This window comes from Molossus molossus, unplaced genomic scaffold, assembly GCF_014108415.1.
Source record: "Molossus molossus isolate mMolMol1 unplaced genomic scaffold, mMolMol1.p scaffold_m16_p_9, whole genome shotgun sequence".
NCBI lineage: Eukaryota > Metazoa > Chordata > Mammalia > Chiroptera > Molossidae > Molossus > Molossus molossus.
In genome coordinates, this window is record NW_023425403.1 from 101,387,549 (window position 1) to 101,409,314 (window position 21,766).

Below are 21,766 nucleotides of genomic sequence, written 5' to 3' on the forward strand. Positions count from 1 at the left end.
ATAAAACTTGAAAGTAAGTGCACAAAACAAACAGAGCCCTATAAATTAAATTTTTATGCTATGGTGCCATAAAAATAATTGTTTTGCTATCAAAATAAGCTTAAAACAGAACTGCGGTCTGACAGATGACTTTTCCTCTGCCCGTAGGGTGATAGCATTGCTCATCCCATCCTTGGTTGTAAGCCCGACCTGTAACAAAAATAACAGCATGGTGGGGTGCAAGTGCCCAGTGGCCCTGTAGACGGCTGTTTATTATTTAGTGAGTTTCTGAAAATGAAAATAGGTGTAACTTCTCGAGTTACTTCCTTCCAGATTCTTCCCAGAGAACTTTAAATAGTATTGTATTGGAAAACAGTGGTGAAGTATCATTTGTAAAAACAAAACAAAAATCAGAATGCCCCAGAACAAAATCTCTAGTTTGTATGTGATGGTAACTAATCTGAAATGTTTGTTTTCTGCGTCTTTCAGGGGTGGCACAACCCAGTGCTCAAAACTGTCAAGCCTCTGACTCAGATGAATAGCTCCCTGGGCCGGCTTCTGGCCAGCTACGGATATGTGTTTCTGGTTGTTTATACTTGGATGCTTTGGGTGGGAATAGTCAGGGAGTCAGCCTTTTGTTTCGGGCAGAGGAGTGCGGTGAATTGGACACAGTTTTGGACCAGGGACTCAGAGATCTTGGTTCTCGTCCTGGACCCGTTACTTACTAGCTGTGTGTGCAAATCACTTCACTTGTCTGAGCCTCCCTTTTTCCTTTTGTAAAACCAGGATGTCGGTGGATCTGTGTGGTCTCTGCTGACACTGTGTTTTTGTGAGTTGGAGCCTGAATGTTTGAAGTAGGAGCTTCAGTAAAGGGTCACTGACGCTTTGCCTTCCTGTCTGCACAGGGAACCTGGAGTAGGGTTCTTGCAGGGTGAGTCTTGGCTCCGAAAGTCTCCTCTGTTCGACGCCGTGGGTCCTTGCCTAACCCTTCCCTTTAGAAGACATACACCAGGCCTTCTCTCTGGCAGTTAAATCATCTTTGTGTCTTAGACCCACTTACTCAGATTCTCCTTAGAGAACGATAGATTTTGAGAATTTTCCTGAGGGATAATAAAAGCTCTCATTCAAGATAGGCCCCCGAACTTTTCTTCATCAAGATAAGTGTCATTTCCTCATTTCACCTTTGCTCGTTCATTTAATAACTATTTTTGAGAGTCTCCTCTGAGTACCAGCTGTTGCTAGTTACTTGGACACAAAGATAAATCAGACACAACCCCTGTCTTCAAGAGGTTTTACACTCTGGTAGTGACGCCCTCCAGCTATGTATGTGTGTGTTCATATATATGAAATTATAGCTACTTCAAATTTTAGCAGAGGCTGATATGTAGGAAGATTATTCTTCTGCGTTGGCTGCACTGAATTTTACTTTGAATATTCTTCCTCAACTTACAAGAAAAGTTGCTGCAAAAAATTGTGAACACAGAGCCATCCTCTGCATTTACCGTGATCCGACGTGATGCCGCATTGGCACCCTTGAGGCCTCAGTGGGCGTTCCTTTGAAGCCTGAGTTCCATGTAAACCAAAACAACAGCAGCAACAAACAAAGTATCCAAAGTATTTTGTAGGTTTTTTTTCCCCCCTTGTCAGTGAACATGTTTACTTGTCAGTTATATTTTCTTTTTTAGTTTTGCCTATGAGGAGGCCCAGAGTTGAGTTATGTAGATAGCCGTGAAGAACTTGACTGACTTCATAGCGCCCTCTGTTGTGTTTTTCCTGCCTATGTTCTATTTTATTTATTAGATGAAATAATAACTATTATATGGATGCTACTGCACAGCTTACAAATAATTTTGTCTTAAGTTTCCATTCAAAATATCTTCTTCTGACTCGTTTTAATTTAAGAAGTTGGGTTTGAAGCAGTGACCAGGTATTTCCATAAAATCCATCAAGGAACTAATTATTCAGCAGAACAGGCTCAAAGTAAGGGTCTGGGTTTGCAGGACAGAAGCAGGGAGATGACCACGTTATATAAAGAGAAGATACTTCGGACTGAAATCATCCTCGGTGTAATCTTATTCTTAGAAAGAGATCACACAGAAAGCTTGGTGTTTGAAATAAGAAAGGAAAGTGAACATTTGGATGAAGAGGCTGTTGGACTGGTATCTTTCACTACTATTTTTCCTTTGGAAGACTGAGCAAATTGCAAGCCTTATGGATTTTTCATGAACTGAGAATTTTAGTTAAAATAGATGCTTATGTTGAAACATTTTCTACATTCTATATCCACATACTCAGTCCTTGTGTTACTCACTGCCAGTAACACATTTTTCAAAATGCCAGAATCGCATTTTACTTCTTTTAATATTGACTCATTACATGTTCAAACAAAAGAGGACATTGAATCTCCTTTTGGTTCAGTAAATTTCCATTTAAATTATGAATGGAGATAATGTAATTCTGGTGTCTGTATTTGATTGTCACAGTGTCCGGACTCAGTAATATGTTTACCTGTTGCAGATGTGATAGCTGTGAAGAGTTACAGAATGCAGAAGTCCTTCCCAGGTCTGCTGTCCCCAGCACCTCGTTCATCTCTCCCCAGGCAGTCCGTACTGTCGGGATTCTGCATGTCTTTATATACACACCCACAAATGCAAAAGAATATCATTTTCTTCTTGTTTTTACAGTAATGACGATGTACCATGTCTACTGTTCTGAGGTGTATGACTTTATTTAGTTAATTCCTGAGGAGAAAAGAAACAGAGTAATTGAAAGTCTATAGTAGTCTCTACTAGAAAATGTGTGCAGCTCAAAGGACAAAGGGTTCTGATCATTGCCAAACCTTGGCTAGGTGATTAACCAGAACATGGGCTGTGCAGTGGAGAAGTGACCTTTGTGTGATCTTCCATCTTCTTCTGAAGCTGGGTGCATTGTGTATCCAGTCTACAGGAACTTGCTGTTTGTCTTATTATTTATGGAGAATTTTGCCTTTGGATTTGGACATTTTCATGTTTCCCATTTAAATTTTAGTTATGACCTGACTCAATTAGCACATTTCTTTTCCCATTTTATGGGGACATTGAATAAATAAGTAACTAATGATAGTGAACTATTTTCTATCAAATGCTGAAACGTTATGAGGAACTTATTGCCTTCCTTGGCTTCTGTAAGAAATGTAGTGTAATTAACTGACTTCTTACTGTGTTTCATGTAAACTTGCTCTAGGCACTGTGGGCGGAGAATGGGTTGGGTCCTGGTCTGCCATGTGCACACATGTTCCTTCTCTCCAGGAGACCCTTCTCTTTCTTTATCTTGTGCACCTCAGCACCCAGGGCATTTTGGGGTCATTAGAGTAGTTATGTACGAGCATGTTCTTCCAGTGTTATATGATATTGTAAAGTTATAGAAAGCCCAGTATAATAAGGTAATATAGGAAGTTAGTAACTACTTTGTAATCAGTAAGGACATTTTTTTTATCCTTACCCAAGGATATGTTTTTATTGATTTTTTTTTTTTTTTTTTTTTTAGAGAAGAAGGAAAGGAGGGAGGGAGGGGAAGAGAGAGAAAAAGAAGGGGAGAGAGAGAGAGGAACATCGATTGAACCCACAACCTAGGTATGTGCCGACTGGGAATTGAACCCGCAACCTTGTGGCGCACAGGACAATGCTCCAACATACTGAACCACCTGGCCTGGGCAAGGATAATATTTTTTAAACAATTGAATTTCTTGCTCTATTTTATGATGATGAAACAGAAGACTCATCAGGTGGGTGACAGTGTTGCCTTGAGCAGTTTGCTTTCCTTCATCTCTTGATCCTGACAATCATCCAGTCCCTTCTCTGTGGTCTGTAAGCTACAAGGATTATTATGTATGTTTCACTGGGCTCCATACATTAAACAAATATTGCATTTTTTCCTAATGTAATAGAAATGTTTATGCCCTAGCCAGTTTGGCTCAGCGGTTAGAGTGTCAGCCCGCGAACCAGAGAGGTCTGGGTTCGGTTCCCACTAAGGGCACGTACCTCAGTTGCAGTTTGTCCCCGGCCCTGGTTGGGGTCGTGTGGGTGGCAGCTAGTCGGTGTGTCTCTCTCACGTCGATGTTTCTCTCTCTCTCTTCCTCCCTCTCTCCCTCCCGCTCTATCTGAAGATGAATGCAAAAATGTCCTCGGGTGAGGATTAAAAAAAAAAAAAGAAAGAAAGAAATGGTTATGCAAAGTTGTGTGCAGATCAGCCCTGAGCAACTTGAATTAAGTGGGTTGTGCTAGAAGAAGTTACTATTTAAAGAAGCGCTGTGATGAAACACTTGTGAATAGAGAATTTTAAAAAACTGAAATCTAAATAAGCACGCTCATTTCTGTGTCCGGGGTGCATTTCTATGGTTTTTCCAAAGGCAGGTATTCTGTACCTTCTGTATTGATTGAATTGCAATTGCCCAGCCATCTGTTTGGTTAACAGTGTGTACCATTAACTAAGTCAGCTGGAATCCTTCAAAGGAAATAAAATATTCACTGTTGTATAGTCTTGGCTATTAAATAGATTTTTATTTTCCTCATCTTGGGTGGATGTGATTTACATGTTTCCTAACTGACAAGCTCATTGAAAATGAGTGCAGTCCTGACAGTGTGCCTAGCAGCAGCATTAGCCTGCAGAATGTTGTAAGCGAATCGTACCTGCGCTGTCAGGGAAACTCCTTTCCTCTTTCATGCTGCCATGGCAGTGGAGAGCTGGGACACCAAGTGTGACCCGTGCCACTAGTACTAATTTTTAAATAAGCCCAAGGGCACCTGTCAAAGAACCAACGAACTCATAAAATAAGAGGTAATCGAAATTTTCGGCTTGGTTATTGAAATTAATATATGCCATGAATTAAACTAAGAAAATTACTTTCTAATATGAACCACTTGGCAGCCTGTAGCATTTTCCAGCAACAGTCAAAAACACTGTGGTAAGGCTGGCGTTTCTGTCGCGATCTTCCACATTTGCTTTCAGTTTTGTGACAAGGTTGCAATCAGTCATTTCAGTAAAGCAGCTCTGTTGTTGCGTCATGCTCCTCATTGAACTGAAGCCTTTTGGGAAAACAGCATTTGGAGAGAGACCCGTGGTGTAATAGCTAATCCCACTGGCGCATGTCCCAGAGTGAGCAGGACTGGGAGCTTTCAGAGTAGTTAAAAGATCTGTATCCACTGAGATTGAGCAGGGACTTCAGACCCAGCTTTACATTCGAATTCCAAGGAGAGCAGCTGATGAAGGACTGCAAATTCCGTATGAGCTGGGACCTGTCATCTGAGGTCTGTAATGCAGTCCTGTCTCATCTTGGAGCTATTTCTGGGACCTGATGATGATGATGATGATGAGAAGAGTGCACACTCTTGGAGAGAGAGAATGCTTGTGGTTATTACAGTGTGCAGACTGAGGAGCGGCTTTGACGTAAAGGTGGCAGTGCTGGTGGAAGGGCGAGTATTTGATAAAAGCGTGGTGATGAGGAGAAGGCAATGTTTTGCAGGATAAGGAGATCCATAAATATGTGATCAGTTTAAGAGTCTTTCTTTATAAAATGTTAACGTTTCAGTACTAGTAAGGCAAAGTATCCAATCTTTAGCTTCTTTGATAAAAGTCTACTGAGTTTTTTTTTTTGTTTTTTTTTATCATCCTCACCTGAGGACATTTTTCCATTTTTTTTGTACAGATAGAGTGGGAGGGAGAGAGAGAGAGAGAAACATCGACGTGAAAGAGACACATCGAGTGGCTGCCACCCGCACAACCAACCAGGGCCGGGGACAAACTGCAACCGAGGTACATGCCCTTAGCGGGAACCGAACCCGGGTCTCTCCAGACCGCAGGCCGATGCTCTAACCGCTGAGCCAAATCGGACAGGGCTTATATAAAACTGTAAGATTTGTGGACAAAATAGAACACTCTGCTGTAAAAGCTTCCTTTGTTCATTTTTGTTCTCTGGTGCTTGATTTGACTGGTTGGAGTTTGAGAATGAGTGTGTTTTTATGCCGTTTTTAGTACAATACTTGGAGAACCGGCAGGACCCACTTAACTTGGTCTCAGTGACAGTGCTTTGCAGTCCTATGGTTTCTCCCAGTTCCTACCCATCTCTGCTCATTAAGACTTGAGCTGTTGCAGCGGTTAAACCCCCATTTTCAGCGGAATGCACTATTTCATTTCTCCTTGGTGAGAGGATGTAAATGTCTTTTAAAATGGTGGGTGAATTTGCTGAGAAAATTAGAAGATGCACAGAATTGAAGAGCCTGTAGGAAATCAGTGGAGCATGGAGGGATCTGTTGAGAGACCATCCCAGGACAGGAGGACGGGGCGTGTAGAGGGAACTCCTTGCAAAGTTGGAATTTAACTGTGTAGACTAGTGACATAATTGTTTTAGTAAAAGAAAAGCTATTGACATTTTTGGAATAGTATCACTAGACCTAGTGATATTATTGACAGGAAAATCTCAGTACTGGGAGATTAATGACTCCAAATACGTGAATTGGCTTTTCAAGATACATTTTACCCTTGTTACAGCAGCATTTACTTCTGGAGTGGAATGTTGTATTGGGCACATGCTTCATGAGCAGTAATCTTCCCACCACTGAAACTCTCCCTGTGATTTTCTTAGCCTTTAGTAGCTCCCAGAGCCCCTGGTTCATGTGCACAGAGACCCTTGACCATTGATTCAGCCTCATCTTTGGCATTACCCCTGTTCTGACCAGATTCTAACCATATCCACCTGCTTACCATTCATGGCTGTGACGTTTCATCTGTTTGGCTGCCCAGCCCTCTCCCTGGCCCAGATACTCAGTGATGCCCTATTGGCATGTTCAAGTTCTACTAAGTATCTCCTCTTCCTGGTTACCCCAGTCTCAGGTAGGGGTACTCTCTTCCAAACTCTCCAGACATCCTCTGCATACCTCTGTGTTCCAGCTCTTTATTGCCATGAGACAAATCACCTCAAAACAGCAGCTTAGAACACTAGAGATCATTTCTTTTGCTTATGAATCTAGAGGTTGACTGGCCACAGGCAAGGGAGATTGCCTGGGAGTCTCATGAGGTTGCATCAGAGGGTGCTGGTAATTCATCTCAAAGGTGTCTTTGCTTGCAGGTCTGGAGCTGGGGCCTGGAAGAGTTGTGCAGTTGGGGCTGGTACTGTTGGGCTCCTGGGGCCACTCCCTCTCTGTCATTTCTCCACATGGCAGCCGGAGTTCCCAGATGTCTGAAGGCCCCATGGAGTAAGTGTCTTAAGAGAGATGGGCAACACCTGCTTAGCCTTGAAAGTTACGCACCTATCACTTTTGCCACATTGTATTCAAAAGTCCACTCACCTTTGGAGGAGTTACATAGACTCCGCCTCTTGATAGGAAGAGTGTCATAGAACTGGAAGGTGTTAAAAAAAATTTCATCCCTGGCCAGTTTGGCTCAGCGGTAGGAGCGTCGGCCTGAGGACCAGAGAGTCCCAGGTTCGGTTCCCCCCAAAAAAAAATTTCATTGTGGCAAAATACACATAACATGAAATTTACTATCTTAACCATTTTAAGAGCACAATTTAGTGATATTAAGTACATTTACATTCTGTAGCTGTCACCACTATCCATCCACAGAACCCTTTTCAACTTGAAAAACACATTGAACACTAACTCCTCATTTTCCCATCCCTCCAGCCCCGGGCAATCATTATTCTACTTTGTTTTTAAAATTTTTCTTTTTAATATTAATGCCAAAGCCTAAGAATAATTTGCATATTATTGGCCATGCTACTTGAGGCTTTATTCAGTGCCATTTTATTTTTCTTTTTGTTAATCCTCACCTGAGGATATTTTTCCATGGTTTTTCAATAGTGTGGAAGGGAGTGAGGGAGAGACAGAAAGAGAAACATCCATGTGAGAGAGAGACATGGATTGGCTGCCTCCCGAATGGCCCCCAGCTACCTGCCCTTGACTGGGGATTGAACCCACTGACCCTTCAGTCTAAGGTCCAATGCTCTAACTTTTGAGCCACAACAGCCAGGGCCATTTTTCTTTTCTTTTTAAAAAATTTTTATTGACTTTATTGGGGTGACATTGATTAATAAATTTATATAGGTTTCAGGTGTACAATTCTACAATACATCATCTGTATATTGATTTTATTGTGTGTTCACCACACAAAGCCAAGTCTACTTCCTTCAGCATTTCCCTTTTCTCTCTTCTACCTCCCCTACCTACCATTTTCCTCTGGTAACCACCATACTGTTGTCTGTGTCTATGAGTTACTGTTTTACCTTTATCACCCAGCCCTGCAACACCCCTCCCCTCTCACAGGTGTCACTCTGTTCTCTGTATCTATAAGTCTGTTGCTATTCGTTTGTTTGTTTATTTTGTTCATTAGATTCTACATATAATTGAAATCATATGGTATTTGTCTTTCTCTGACTGGCTTATTTTACTTAGCATAATACTCTCTAGGTCTATCCATGCTGTCACAAAGGGTAAGATTTCCTTCTTTTTAATGGGTAAGTAGTATTCCATTGTGTATATGTACTACAACTTTTTTATCCACTCATCTACTGATGGGCATTTGGGCTCCTTCCAAATTGGCTACTATAAATAAAGCTGCAATAAACATAGGGGTGCTTATATCCTTTCAAATTAGTGTTTCAGGTTTCTTCGGATATATTTCTAGAAGTGGAATCACTGGATCTCATAGGCAGTTCCATTTTTAATTTTTAAGAAAACTCCGTGCTGTTTTTCATAGTCACTGTACCAATCTGCACTCCCATCAACAGTGCACAAAGATTTCCTTTTCTGCCCTGGCCAGTTTGGCTCAGCGGTTAAAGCGTCGGCCTGCGGTCCGGAGAGACCCAGGTTCGGTTCCCGCTAAGGGCACGTACTTCGGTTGCAGTTTGTCCCCGGCCCTGGTTGCTCGTGCGGGTGGCAGCCACTCGATGTGTCCCTTCACGTCGATGTTTCTCTCTCTCTCTCTTCCTCTCTCTCCCTCCCACTCTATCCGTACGAAAAATGGAAAAGTGTCCTCGGGTGAGGATAAAAAAAAAAAAAAGATTTCCTTTTCTCCACATCCTTACTAACACTTGTTGTTTGTTGATTTATTGATGGTAGCCATTTGAACAGGTGTGAGATGATATCTCATTGTGGTTTTAATTTGCATTTCTCTGATGATTGGTGACATTGAGCATCTTGTCATATGCTATTTTCCGTCTGTATGTCTCCTTTGCAGAAGTGTCTATTCAGGCCCTTTGACCATTTTTTAACTGGATTGTTTGGTTTTTTGGTGTTGAGTTGTATAAGTTCTTTATGAATTTTGAACTTAGCAGATGTATCATTAGAAAATATGTTCTGTTCAGTACGTTGTCTTTTCATTTTGTTAATGTGCAAAAGCTGTGTAGTTTGATGTCTCATTTGTTTATTTATTTATTTTTGCAAAAGCTGTGTAGTTTGATGTCTCATTTGTTTATTTATTTATTTTTTTGTTTCCCTTGCCCGAGGATATGTATCAGAAAAAAAATACTGCTACAAGAAAGATCTGAGATTTTACTCCTTTGTTTTCCTCTGGGATTTTTATGGTTTTGAGTCTTAACATTTAAGTATTTAATCCATTTTGAGTTTATTCTTGTGTATGGTGTAAGAAGGTGGTCTAGTTTCACTTTTTTGCACATATCTGTCCAGTTTTCTCAACACCACATATTTAATAGACTGTCTTTACCCCACTATATGTTCTTACATCCTTCATAAAATATTAATTTCTGTAAAGGCATTGGTTTATTTCTGGGCTTTCTCTTCTGTTTTTATGCCAGTACCATGCTGTTTTGATTACTGTGGCCTTGTAGTATAGTTTGATATCAGGTAGCATGATTCCTCCTACTTTGTTCTTCTTTCTTAAGATTGCTGTATCTATTCTGGGTCTTTTGTGGTTCCATATAAATTTTTGGAATATTTTTTTCTGGTGCTATGAAATACACCATTGATATCTTTATAGAAATTGCATTGAATCTATAGATTGCTTTGGATTGTATGGACATTATAATAATGGTAATTGTTCCTAACCATGAACATGGTATGTTTTTCCACTTATTTGTATCTTTTTCTCTTTTTTTTTTTTTTTGGTACATGACCCTAGCAGGAACTGAACCCGGGACTCTCTGGTCCACAGGCCAGTGCTCCAACCGCTGAGCCAAACTGGCCAGGGCTGTATCTTTTTCAATAGATTTCTTTGTCTCTCAGAATTTTCCAAATATAGGGTTTTTTATCCTTGGTTAAATTTATTGCTAGCTATTTTTTGTGATTAATTATAAATGGGATTTTTTTCTAGTTTTACTTCCTAATAGTTTATTATTGGTGTGTAAAAATACAACTGATTTTTGGATATTTACTTTGTATCCTACTAATTTACTGAATTCATTAATCAGTTCTTAGTAGTTTTTTGGTGGAAACCTTAGGGTTCTCTATATACAGTATCATGTCATCTGCATATAAAGACAGTTTTACTTCTCCTGTTGCAATTTGGATGCCATTTATTTCTTGTTCTTGTTGGATTGCTGTGGCTAGGACTTCCAGTACTACGTCCCTCTCTTGTTCCTTCCTGGTCTTTAACAAAATGCTTTTAGTATTTGCCTGTTGAATATGATGTTGACTGTGGGCTTGCCATATATGGCCTTTATTATGTTGGATATGTTCCTTCTGTTCCTGCTTTGCTGAGAGTTTTTTATCATAAAAAAGGTGCTGGATTTTATTAAATGCTTTTTCTGCATTTATTGATATGCTCATGTTATTTTTATTCTTCATTTTGTTTATGTGATATATCACATTTATGGATTTGTAGATATTGTACCAACCTTGCAACCCAGAATAAATGCCACTTCATCATGGTTTATGATCTTTTTAATATACTGCTGGATCCAGCTTGATAATATTTTTTAACTATGTTTTTATTGATTTTTTTTTTTTTTTTTTTTTTAGAGAGAGACGAAGGGGGGGGGAGAGAGAGAGAGAGAGAGAGAGAGAGAAACATCACTGTGAGAGAGAAACATCAATCGGTTGTCTCCCCTTACACACCCTGACCAGGGAGTGAACTCACAACCTTGGTATATGACCTGCCTGGGAATCAAACCCGCAACCTTTTGGGTGTATGGGATGACACTCCAACCCACTGAGCCACCCGCTGGGACAGCAGTATTTTCCTTTAATCTCTTCATGTGTATTGCTCAAATTAATGTGGGAGGAATAGCTAGGACTTTCATATGCCTCACACATCTTCTATTAGGCAGTGTGGTACAGTGGAAAAAGCTTTGGATTTAGAGTTGTATAGTTTCAGAAATAATAATACTGATCTTTGGATTTAGAGTTGTATAGTTTCAGAAATAATAATACTGATCTCTGGTCAATCAGAAAGATTCAGTTGAACTTAGGTGACCAGTGTCTGAAAATATATGTGTATATACAAAATTCGATAGTAACATTTACCTTAAGCATCTGTGTGCTTCTGTGTATGCTGGTGTTTGTAAATGTAAATGTGATCAAAGCAGAATCCTCCATCTTCCTGAGAACTAAGGTTGTGAGAAGGATGGTTCTGTTTTTCACCATTTCCTTTTGCTTAGAATCGTAGAGTTTTAAATAGGGTTGGGTTCTTATTTGACAGGTGGGGATGGTGAGATCTAGAGAATTAAGTGAATTATGCAAACACATAAGAGGCAGAGTTGGGACTTTGTGTAGAGTTTTATTGTATTATGTCACCACCCGTCCTATGTTTTCCTGTATTTTCCCTCCCCTTCTCCTTCCTTTTTAATCCTGGTCCACCTCACTGCTGCACATACATAATGTGTGCGCACACACACGTGGTCTCACACACACCCGCACACACACACTCAGATGGCAAAGATCAGAAAGGATAGAGTGTCCAGGCATCTTTCCCACAGAAGCCTACCAATACTGTTCCAGCTGGATGAGGTTTATTATTGTTGATCACTTATAACAATAACATATTTTTATTTATTTATTTATTTATTTTGGTACGTGCCCTTAGCAGGAACTGAACCCGAGACTCTCTGGTCCGTAGGCTGATACTCCAACCGCTGAGCCAAACTGGCCAGAGCAACAATAACATATTTTAAAGGACTAAAATAAATCCTTCTTTTTAAGTTTTATTTATTTTTTATTTTTGAACCCATGTGATATCCTTAAGCCCCACCCTCCCCAGTTTTTTTCTCTTTTTCTCGGTTTCCATGGCCATGATAGGAATCTTGGCTATAACTTGATATACGTATTCACGAAAACCTCACGTTCTGCAAAATCATGCATTCAAAGAACACCACTGATGGGAAGTACAAGTTTGGGACCGACCACTCTAAATTGTTGCCCCTTTGCAACCAGAGAACTAACAAAAACAAAAACCAGAGCAAAAACAGCATGGTTCAGAAGACATATTAAATTCCTATTGTATGCAGATACATTTTGGTGAATATGACTTTGATCTATTGAAAAATGTGGGCCTGGTTGATGGAGATGTAAATAAGGCTGTGAATGTTGGGAGATGAGAGTGAATTGCACGAGGCTCTGTGAGAACCTTGCAGAGTGAGTTGTGCAGAGCACATTCCTAAGACACGAGGCCTAACAAACTCAGATCTCGAGGAGAATGGGCACAGTGGGCTCGGTGCTACGTGGAGTGTCACCTTCATTATATATATATTTGTGTCCAACTGCTGTTACTGGTAGGGAAAAGGCAGTGACGTGTGGAGCAGATCACGTGTGGACAGTGTGACTCCCACATTATGCTGAAGTCAGTCCCTGTCACCAATGTAGTTCACATGACAGAAACTGTTGTGTATCAAGACAGTCAATACAGCACTGAACATACCCATTGAATTACCCATAGAATAATTTTTTTCTTTATTGATTTTAGAGAGAGAGGAAGGGAGAAGGAGAGAGAGACATAGAAACATCGATGAGAGAGAACATCGTGGGGATTGGGCCCACAACCTGGGCATGTGCCCTGACTGAATTGAACCGGCGACCTCTTGGTGCATGGGTCGATGTTCAACTACTGAGTCACACTGGCCGGACACCCATAGAGTAATTTTGAAACATTACTTTGAATGTATTATTTATTCTGAATTTGACAGTGGCCCACTAAACATCCCTAAACACCAGAAAGTAAATAAAGATATCTCAGAGAACTTTTGCCAAGAACATTTAATGCCGACTTCTTAGTAAGCTATGGGAAACATGACAAAGGGTCAAGGGCAAAGTTACAGAGTTTCTCAACATTTTAAAATCTGGGGCAAAATCAGTGAGCAAAAGAGCAACCAATGAGGCCACCTTTATAAGGAAAAAAGACACCTTTCCACAGTGAATCAACAGTTGATGAATACTGATTATTGTCTAATGGACAGTAGCCCGTTTCTGTCTTTTATTTATTACATCTCACTTTCGATTGTGATTTTGAACTTTCCCACACGAAGCTTATAAGAATGCATTTTGTATCATCTGTGCGCCAATCAAAAATAAAATACGTGAAAAGGTGGCAGTGGGCAGGACTGTAGGCAGGGTGAGTGTGTGAGAGTATGAGCGAATGTGAGAGAGAATGTGAGTGGACGAGAAACCTCGAGCAGTGCAGAAACGTGGGGCAGAGATTCCTGTGCTGTGTACGGAAAACAGCTGGCTACGACATTAAACAGCTTGTCAGGGCGCTTCTTCCTGCATGGCCAGGAGGCCCTGCCATTTTGAAAAATCACTGGTCTTTTATGGGAGGAGGCCATGGGAGCGGCTAGGGCCCAGTGGCCTGAAGCCACCAGTGCGCCTCACACCATTGGAGGAAGGGACCCCACTGTGTCAATACAGACCAGTGCACAATAACGGTGCAGTCAAGGTGGCTGCTGTGGAAGCCACAAGCTGCTGGGAGCCCAGCACCATCACCCACAGCAGCAGCCTGATCAGAACCAACACACACACCCAGCAACAGAGGCTCTGGAGCAGACATCCATCTCCAGGCAGCAGCACAGATCAGCAGCGGAGACCCATCCCCAACAGTATCAGCAGAGGCTAAGCAGGAGCTGAGCCCCATCAGGCAACAGCACTCCCCAGCTGCCAGTGGCTGGACTCATGGCTCCAGTGGGGCCCGCAAAATACAACTGCCCATGGTACTGGTGGGGCCCACGGCTCCAGAGGGGCCTGCGCTATACAGCTGCTTACAGCAGTGGCAGAACCCCGGCTCCCATTGGGCCTGCACAATCCAGCTGCCTGTGGCTCTAGCAGGGCCGAAAACCCCAGCAGCAATGTCTACCAGGACAGACCACTACTAGCTGCCAGTAGTCAATCCTCCAGGACCCACAGCAGGCAAGAGATGCCACCACCAGAACAGTCTGGGAGGCACAGAAGCCTTATTTGATACACACTGACCTGCCTGCATATTCCAGCATCTCTCACTGGGTCTAGAAGTACCAGATGGCTAAAATGGGGAGACAAAGAAACAACACCCATATGAAAGAAAAGGAGGAATCACCAGAAAAGGAACTACATGAAATGGAAGAAAGCAGTTTGTCAGATAAAGAATTCAAAACAATGATTGTAAGGGTGCTCAAACAATTCAGTGAGAACTGCAAGCAACTTAATGAGTTATAAAGAGTTCAGTGGGAAATACATCAGCTTAAAAAAAGAGATAGAAGCTATGAATAAAAATCAAGAGGAAATAAAGAACAACATAGCTCATATGAAAAATACCTTAGAAGGTTTCAATAGTAGATTAGAAGAAGCTGAAGACTGAATAAGTGACTTAGAAGACAAGATAGAAAAAAAACACCCAAATAGAGCAGCAAATGGGGAAAAAAATTTAAAAATAGGAGGAAAGTTTAAGGGAGCTTTGGGACAATACAAAACATAACAACATTTGCATCATAGGCGTACCAGAAGGTGAAGTTTCAGAGAAAGAAATAGAGAACTGGTTTGAAGAAATAATGACAGAAAACTTTCCTAATTTGACAAAGGAAGAAATAATACAAGTCTAGGAAACACAGAGAGTCCCAAGCAAGATGAACCCAAAAAGACCCACAGTTTGACATATCATAATTAAAATGGCAAATATTAAAAACAAAGAAAGAATCTTTTTTTAAATAATTTTTTAATTTTTTTGGTACGTGCCCCTTGCGGGAACTGAACCCAGGACTCTGTGGTCTGCAGGCTGACACTCCAACTGCTGAGCCAAACTGGCCAGGGCCAAAGACAGAATCTTTTTTTTTTTTTATCCTCACCCAAGGACATTTTTCCATTTTTTATTCAGATAGAGCGGGAAGGAGAGAGAGGAAGAGACAGAAACATCGATGTGAAAGGGACACATCAAGTGGCCGCCACCCACACAACCCAACCAGGGCCAGGGACAAACCGCAGTCAAGGTACATGCCCTTAGCGGGAACCGAACCCGGGTCTCTGTGGACGCTCTATTGCTGAGCCAAACTGGCCAGGGCCAAAGACAGAATCTTAAAGGAAGCAAGAGAGAGACAGAATGTTACCTACAAGGGAGCTCCCATTAGACTGTCAACTGATTTCTCAGTAGAAACACTGCAGGCCAGGAGGGAGTGGCATGAAGTATACAAAGTGATGAAAGGTAAGGGACTGAATAAAAGACTACTCTGTCCAGCAAGGCTATCATTCAAAATTGAAGGTGAAATAAAGAGCTCCCAGACGAAAAAAAGCTAAAGGAATTTACCACCACCAAATCAGCACAGCAAGAAATGCTAAAGGGACTGCTATAAGAAGAAGAAATAGAGAGAGAGAGAGAGGAACATCGGTATAAAATAAAAATGGCAACTAATAATTGTCTAGCAATAATGACCTTAAATATAAATGGCTTAAATGCTCCAATCAAAAGACATAGGGTAGCTGATTGGATAAGAAAATGCGACCCATATATATGCTGTCTACAAGAGACCTACCTCAGAACAAAAGACTCACACAGGATGAAAGTGAAGGGATGGAAGAAAAATTTCCAGGCAAATTAAATGAAAAACAAAGCTGGTGTAGTCTATCTTATCAGACTCTCATCTGATAAGATAGACTTCAAAATGAGGGCCATAATGAGAGACGCAGAAGGTCACTACATAATATTAAAGGGAACAATTCAACAACAGGATATAACCCTAGTAAACATATATGCACCAAACACAGAAGCACCAAAATATATTTAAAAACTTCTGGGGGACATCAAAGGAGAGATCAGTAGCAATTCAATTATAGTGGGTGACTTTAACAACATGCCACTGACACCACTGTATAGATCTTCTAGACAAAAAAAATTTAACAAGTACACAGAATCCTTAAATGACAAACTAGATCAGCTGGACTTAATTGATATTTATAGAACATTTCACCCCAAAGCTGTAGAATATACATTCTTAGAAAGTGCACACAGGACATTCTCAAAGATCGAACACATGTTAGGACACAAAGTCAGTCTCTACAAATTCAAGAAGATTGAAATCATATGAAGCATCTTCTAGATCACAATAGCATGAAACTAGAAATCAATTACAAAAAAACACGCAAAAACATTCAAACACATGGAGGCTAAATAGCATGTTGTTAAACAATAAATGGGTTACCAAAAAGATCAAGGAAGAAAGTAAAAAATTCCTGAAAACTATTTAAAATGAACACACAACAACACAAAATCTATGGGGTACAGTGAAGGCAGTCCTGAGAAAGAAGTTCATAGTACTACAAGCCTACCTCAAGAAACAAGAAAATTCCTAATTGACTTTCTGACCCTATATCTCAAAGAACTAGAAAGTAAACAAAAAGAAAAACTGAGAGTACGTAGAAGAAAAAAAATAGTAAAGGTCAGAGCAAAAATAAAGGACATAGAAACTAAAATAAACAGTTCAAAGGATCACTGAAACAAAGACGTGGTTCTTTTTAAAGATAAACAAGATTGATGGACCCTTAGCCAGACTCACCAAGAAACAAAAAAGAAAAGATCCAAATGAACATAATCAGAAATGAGAGAGAAGTAACAACTGACATCACAGAATCACAAAGAATCATTAAAACATACTACAATTATATGCCAACAAATTGTACAATCTAGGTGAAATGGACAAATTTTCAGAAACACACAGTCTCCCAAAACTGAACTGGGAAGAGAGAGAAAACATGAATAAACCAATAACAAACAGCTAAGGAAATTGAAGATGCAATCAATAAAACTCCCAGCAAACGCATGCCCAGGCCCGAATGGCTTCATGGGTGTTTTACCAAACATTCAAAGAAGATCTAAAACCCATTCTCCTCAAACTATTCCCAAAAAATCCAAGATAGAAGACTTCGAAACTCGTTATATGAGGCAAACATAATTCTAATTCCAAATCTTGATAAAGACACTATAAAGAAAGAAAACTACAGGCCAATATCCCTGATGAACACATGCCAAAATCCTTAAAAAAATGTTAGCAAATCGGATCCAGCAATACATCAAAAAAATTGTTCATCATGACCAAGTGGGATTCATCCCAGGGATACAAGGATAATACAGTATTCACAAATCAATAAATGTGAGACACCACATAAACAAAATGAAAGATAAAAACTATATGATCATATCAATAGATACTGAAAAGGCATTCGACAAAATTCAGCACCTATATCTGATAAAAACGCTCAGCAATATGGGAATAGAGGGATCATGTCTTTTTCTTTTTTTTGCAAAGTCATATGCTTTTTTATATTTTAATTTTATTTATTTTTATTTTTGTTACAGATGTTTCTCCTTTTTTACCCCATTGACACACTCCTCCCCATCCACCCCGCCTCGTCATTGGCTTTGTTGTCCATGTCCATTGGTTATGCATACATGCATAGAAGATCTGTGGTTTATCTCTTCCCACCCCCCACCACTCCCTCTTCTGAGGGTTGTCAGTCTGTACCTTACTTCCATGTTTCTGGGTCTACCCTATTCCTCAAACTGTTATGTTAATTATATTCCACAAATAAGTGAGATCATGTGGTATTTGTCTTTTTCTAGTTGACTTGTTTCACTTAGGATAATACTTTCCAGATCCCTCCAAGTTGTCTCTTAGGATAAGAGATCTTTCTTTCTTACAGCTGCGTAGTACTCCATTGTGTATATGTACCATGGCTTTTTTATCCATTCGTCTACTGATGGACACTTGGGCTGTTTCCAGATCTTAGCTATTGTAAATAGTGCTGCTATGAACATGGGGGTACATATATTCTTTCTGATTGGTGTTTCAGGCTTTTTAGGGTATATTTCTAGAAGCGGGATCACTGGGTCAAGTGGAAGTTCAATTTTTAATTTTTTGAGGTAACACCATGTTGTTTTCCACAGTGGCTGCACCACTCAACATTCCCAAGAGCAGTGTACTAGAGTCCCCTTTTCTCCACACCCTCGCCAACACTTGTTTGATGATTTGTTGATGGCGGCCATTCTGACAGGTGTGAGGTGATACCTCATTGTTGTTTTAATTTGCATCTCTCTGATGATTATTGATGTTGAGCATTTCTTCATATGTCTCTTAGCCATTTGTATGTCCTGTTTAGAGAGGTGTCTATTCAACTCCTCTGCCCATTTTTAATTGGGTTATTTGTCTTCATTTTGCTGAGTTGTATGAGTACTCTTTATATTTTGGAAATTAACCCCTTATCTGATGTATCATTGGCAATGATGTTCTCCCATACAATGGGTTGCCTTTCCATTTTGATGGTTGTTTCTTTTGCTATACAGAAGCTTTTGAGTTTGATGTAGTCCCATGTATTCATTTTTTCCTTTGCTTCTGTTGCCTGAGCTGATGTATCAGTGAAAATTCTGCTGTGTATGATGTCTGAAATTTTGTTGCCTACATTTTCTACTAGATTTTTATGGATTTATGGGTCACATTTAAGTCTTTTGTCCATTTTGAGTTTATTTTTGTGTATGGTGTAAGTTGATGGTCTAGTTTCATTTTTTTTACATGTAGCTGTCCAATTTTCCCAATACCAATTATTAAAGAGGCTGTCTTTACTCCACTGTATGCTCTTGCCACCTTGGTCAAATATTAAGTGAGCATATTGCCTTGGGTCCATTTCTGGGTTCTCTATTCTGTTCCACTGGTCTGTATGCCTGTTTTTGTGCCAGTACTAGGCTGTTTTGATTACAGTTGCATAGTAGTATAACCTGATGTCTGGTATTGTAATTTCACCTACTTTGTCCTTTGTTTTAAATTGCTGTGGCTGTTCGGGGTCTTTTTTGGTTCCATATGAGCTTTCGAAGTATTTGTTCTACTTCTGTGAAATATGTCGTTGGTATTTTGATGGGGATTGCATTGAATCTATAGATTGCTTTGGGTAATATGGACATTTAAGTGATGTTAATTCTTCCAATCCATGAACAAGGTATGTGCTTCCACTTTTTTATATATTCCTCTATTTCATTTTTCAATGTCCTATCGTTTTCTGCAAATTGGTTCCTTACTTCTTTGGTTAAGTTTATTCCTAGGTATCCTAATTTTTTTGCCACAATGTTAAATGGGATTATTTTCTTAGTTTCTCTTTCTGTGAGTTCATCATTGGTGTATAAGAATGCCGTCGATTTTTTGACGTTAATTTTGTATCCTGCTACTTTTCCAAATTCATTTATTAAGTCTGGAAGATTTTTGATGGAGTCTTTAGGGTTTTCTCTGTATAATATCATGTCATCTGCAAATAATGACAGTTTCACTTACTCCTTTTCAATTTGGATCCCTTTTATTTTAATTTTTTTTTCTGGTTGCTGTGGCTAAGACTTCCAGTACTATGTTAAATAAGAGTGGTGAAAGTGGGCATCCCTGTCTTGTTCCTGTTCTTAAGGTAAATGTTTTTAGTTTCTGCCCATTGAGTATGATGTTGGCTGTAGGTCTTCTTATCCAATCAGCTACTCTGTGTCTTTTTATCGGAGCATTCAGTCCATTTACATTTAAGGTGATTATTGATATGTACTTATTTATTGCCATTTTTGTTCAGTTTGGTTATATGTTTCTTCCTATTTCTTCTACTAATTACAGAAGTCCTTTTAACATTTCTTGCAGTGCTGGTTTGGTGCTAATGTATTCCCTTAGCCTTTTGCTATCTGGGAAGCTCTTTATTTGACCTTCTGTTTTGAATGACAGCCTTGCTGGGTAGAACAGTCTTGGACTCAGATCCTTGTTTTTCATGACCTTGATTACTTCGCGCCATCCCCTTCTGGCCTGTAGTGTTTCTGTTGAGAAATCATCTGAGAGCCTTATGGGGTTTCCTTTGTAGGTAACCTGTTGCTTATATCTTGCTGCTTTTAGGATTCTGTCTTTGTCTTTAAATTTTGGCATTTGATTACTATGTGTCTTGGTGTAGGCATGTTTGGGTTCTTCTTGGGGCTCTCTGTGCTTCTTGAACTTGAATGCCTTCTTCACCAAATTAGGGAATTTTTTTGTCACTATTTCTTCAAATATATTCTCTAACCCTTGCTCATTTTCTTCTTCTTCAGGGACTCCTATGATGCGTATATTATTACGTTTTAAGTTGTCTCACAATTCTCTTAAGCTGTCTTCCTGTTTTTTTAATTGTTTTTTCCTTTTGGTTTTCTGATTGGTTGATTTTTTTCTTCCCTGTCTTCTAACACACTGATCCAGTCCTCAGCTTCCTCTACTCTGCTGTTTAGACCTTCCAGTGTGTTCTTTTTTCTTGATATGTCATTTTTTATTCATTCTTGGTGGGTTTTAATTTCCAATTGGTTGATTTTCAACATGTCTATGTTTTAATTACGCTATTGAGCTTCCTGAAAATCATGGCTCTGGATTCTAGTTCTGTTAACTTGCGTAACTGCTCCACATTGATATCATCTTCGATGGAGGTCTCTTGTTCTGTCATTTGGCTTTTTATCCCTGTGTTTCACCCTTTTGTCCATCACAGTACGCTTTGGAGCCTGCCAAGTTTTCCTTGTGGGTGTTGGTGTTCTGCTGTTTGTGGCTCCCTCTCCTGTCTTTAGATGAGCGAGGGAGGACCCACGTTAAACACCACTGTCAAGTCTTACTTTCCTAGTTAAAGTTGCCAGCCCAGGAATGGTACTGTTATCCTCTAGCCTTTTGCCTGGAGGCTATCAGTTGAGGTTACTTGAAGAGTTTTGGGTTGTTAGTTGATTGAAAAGCTCCCTCAGGTGCTCAGCATAAGGTGATTTCCCTAGGGTGGGACAGATGCTGGTTGTTAGTGAGCCTCAGTTTGCATTTTAATGGCCCACCAGGTGGGGTTGAATCTCTGAGGGAGGGGCTGCTGCCTCTTTCCAGAGCCCTGGGAAGAAGCACGATGGCCACAGTCCTTTGTGGCAGCAACTCAGCAAAAGTTCTGAGCGCCCTCCAAATCCCGAGTGTCCCCACACAGTTCCAGTCCTGTCTGCTCCCCCCTCTGCCGGAGCCTAAGGTGAGTGGCTGTGGCTATTTTATCCTCTGTCCGCGCTCTGCACTGTGGAGCTGCTTGGGAGTGTAACCCGAAGGCGCTGCTCACAGCTAAGGCCGCTGCTGTCTGTGGGCTCCCAGCCTGTTGCAATCCTACCAGGATCGAGTCAGTGTCCCTAGTTATATGGTCCTCGCAAGGTGCTTTTCTGTTGCTTTTTCCAGTCGATTTGTCTGTGTTTTAATTGTAATTCCAGTTTGGTCCTGGGAGACCGTCTGTGTATGTTCCATTCACTCCGCCACCATTTTTCCGAGGGATCATATATTAACATAATGAAGGCAGTATATGAAAAACCTACAGCCAACATCATACTCAGTGGGCAAAAACTACAAGCAATTCCCTTAAGAACAGGAACC

The 21,766-nt window shown here is 40.3% G+C and overlaps 1 protein-coding gene across 4 annotated transcripts in view; it reads left to right on the forward strand.

Moving 5' to 3' along the window:
- LRCH1 (leucine rich repeats and calponin homology domain containing 1) overlaps positions 1-21,766 on the forward strand; it is a 222,374-nt gene that overhangs the window by 55,082 nt on the left and 145,526 nt on the right. The window lies entirely within an intron of this gene.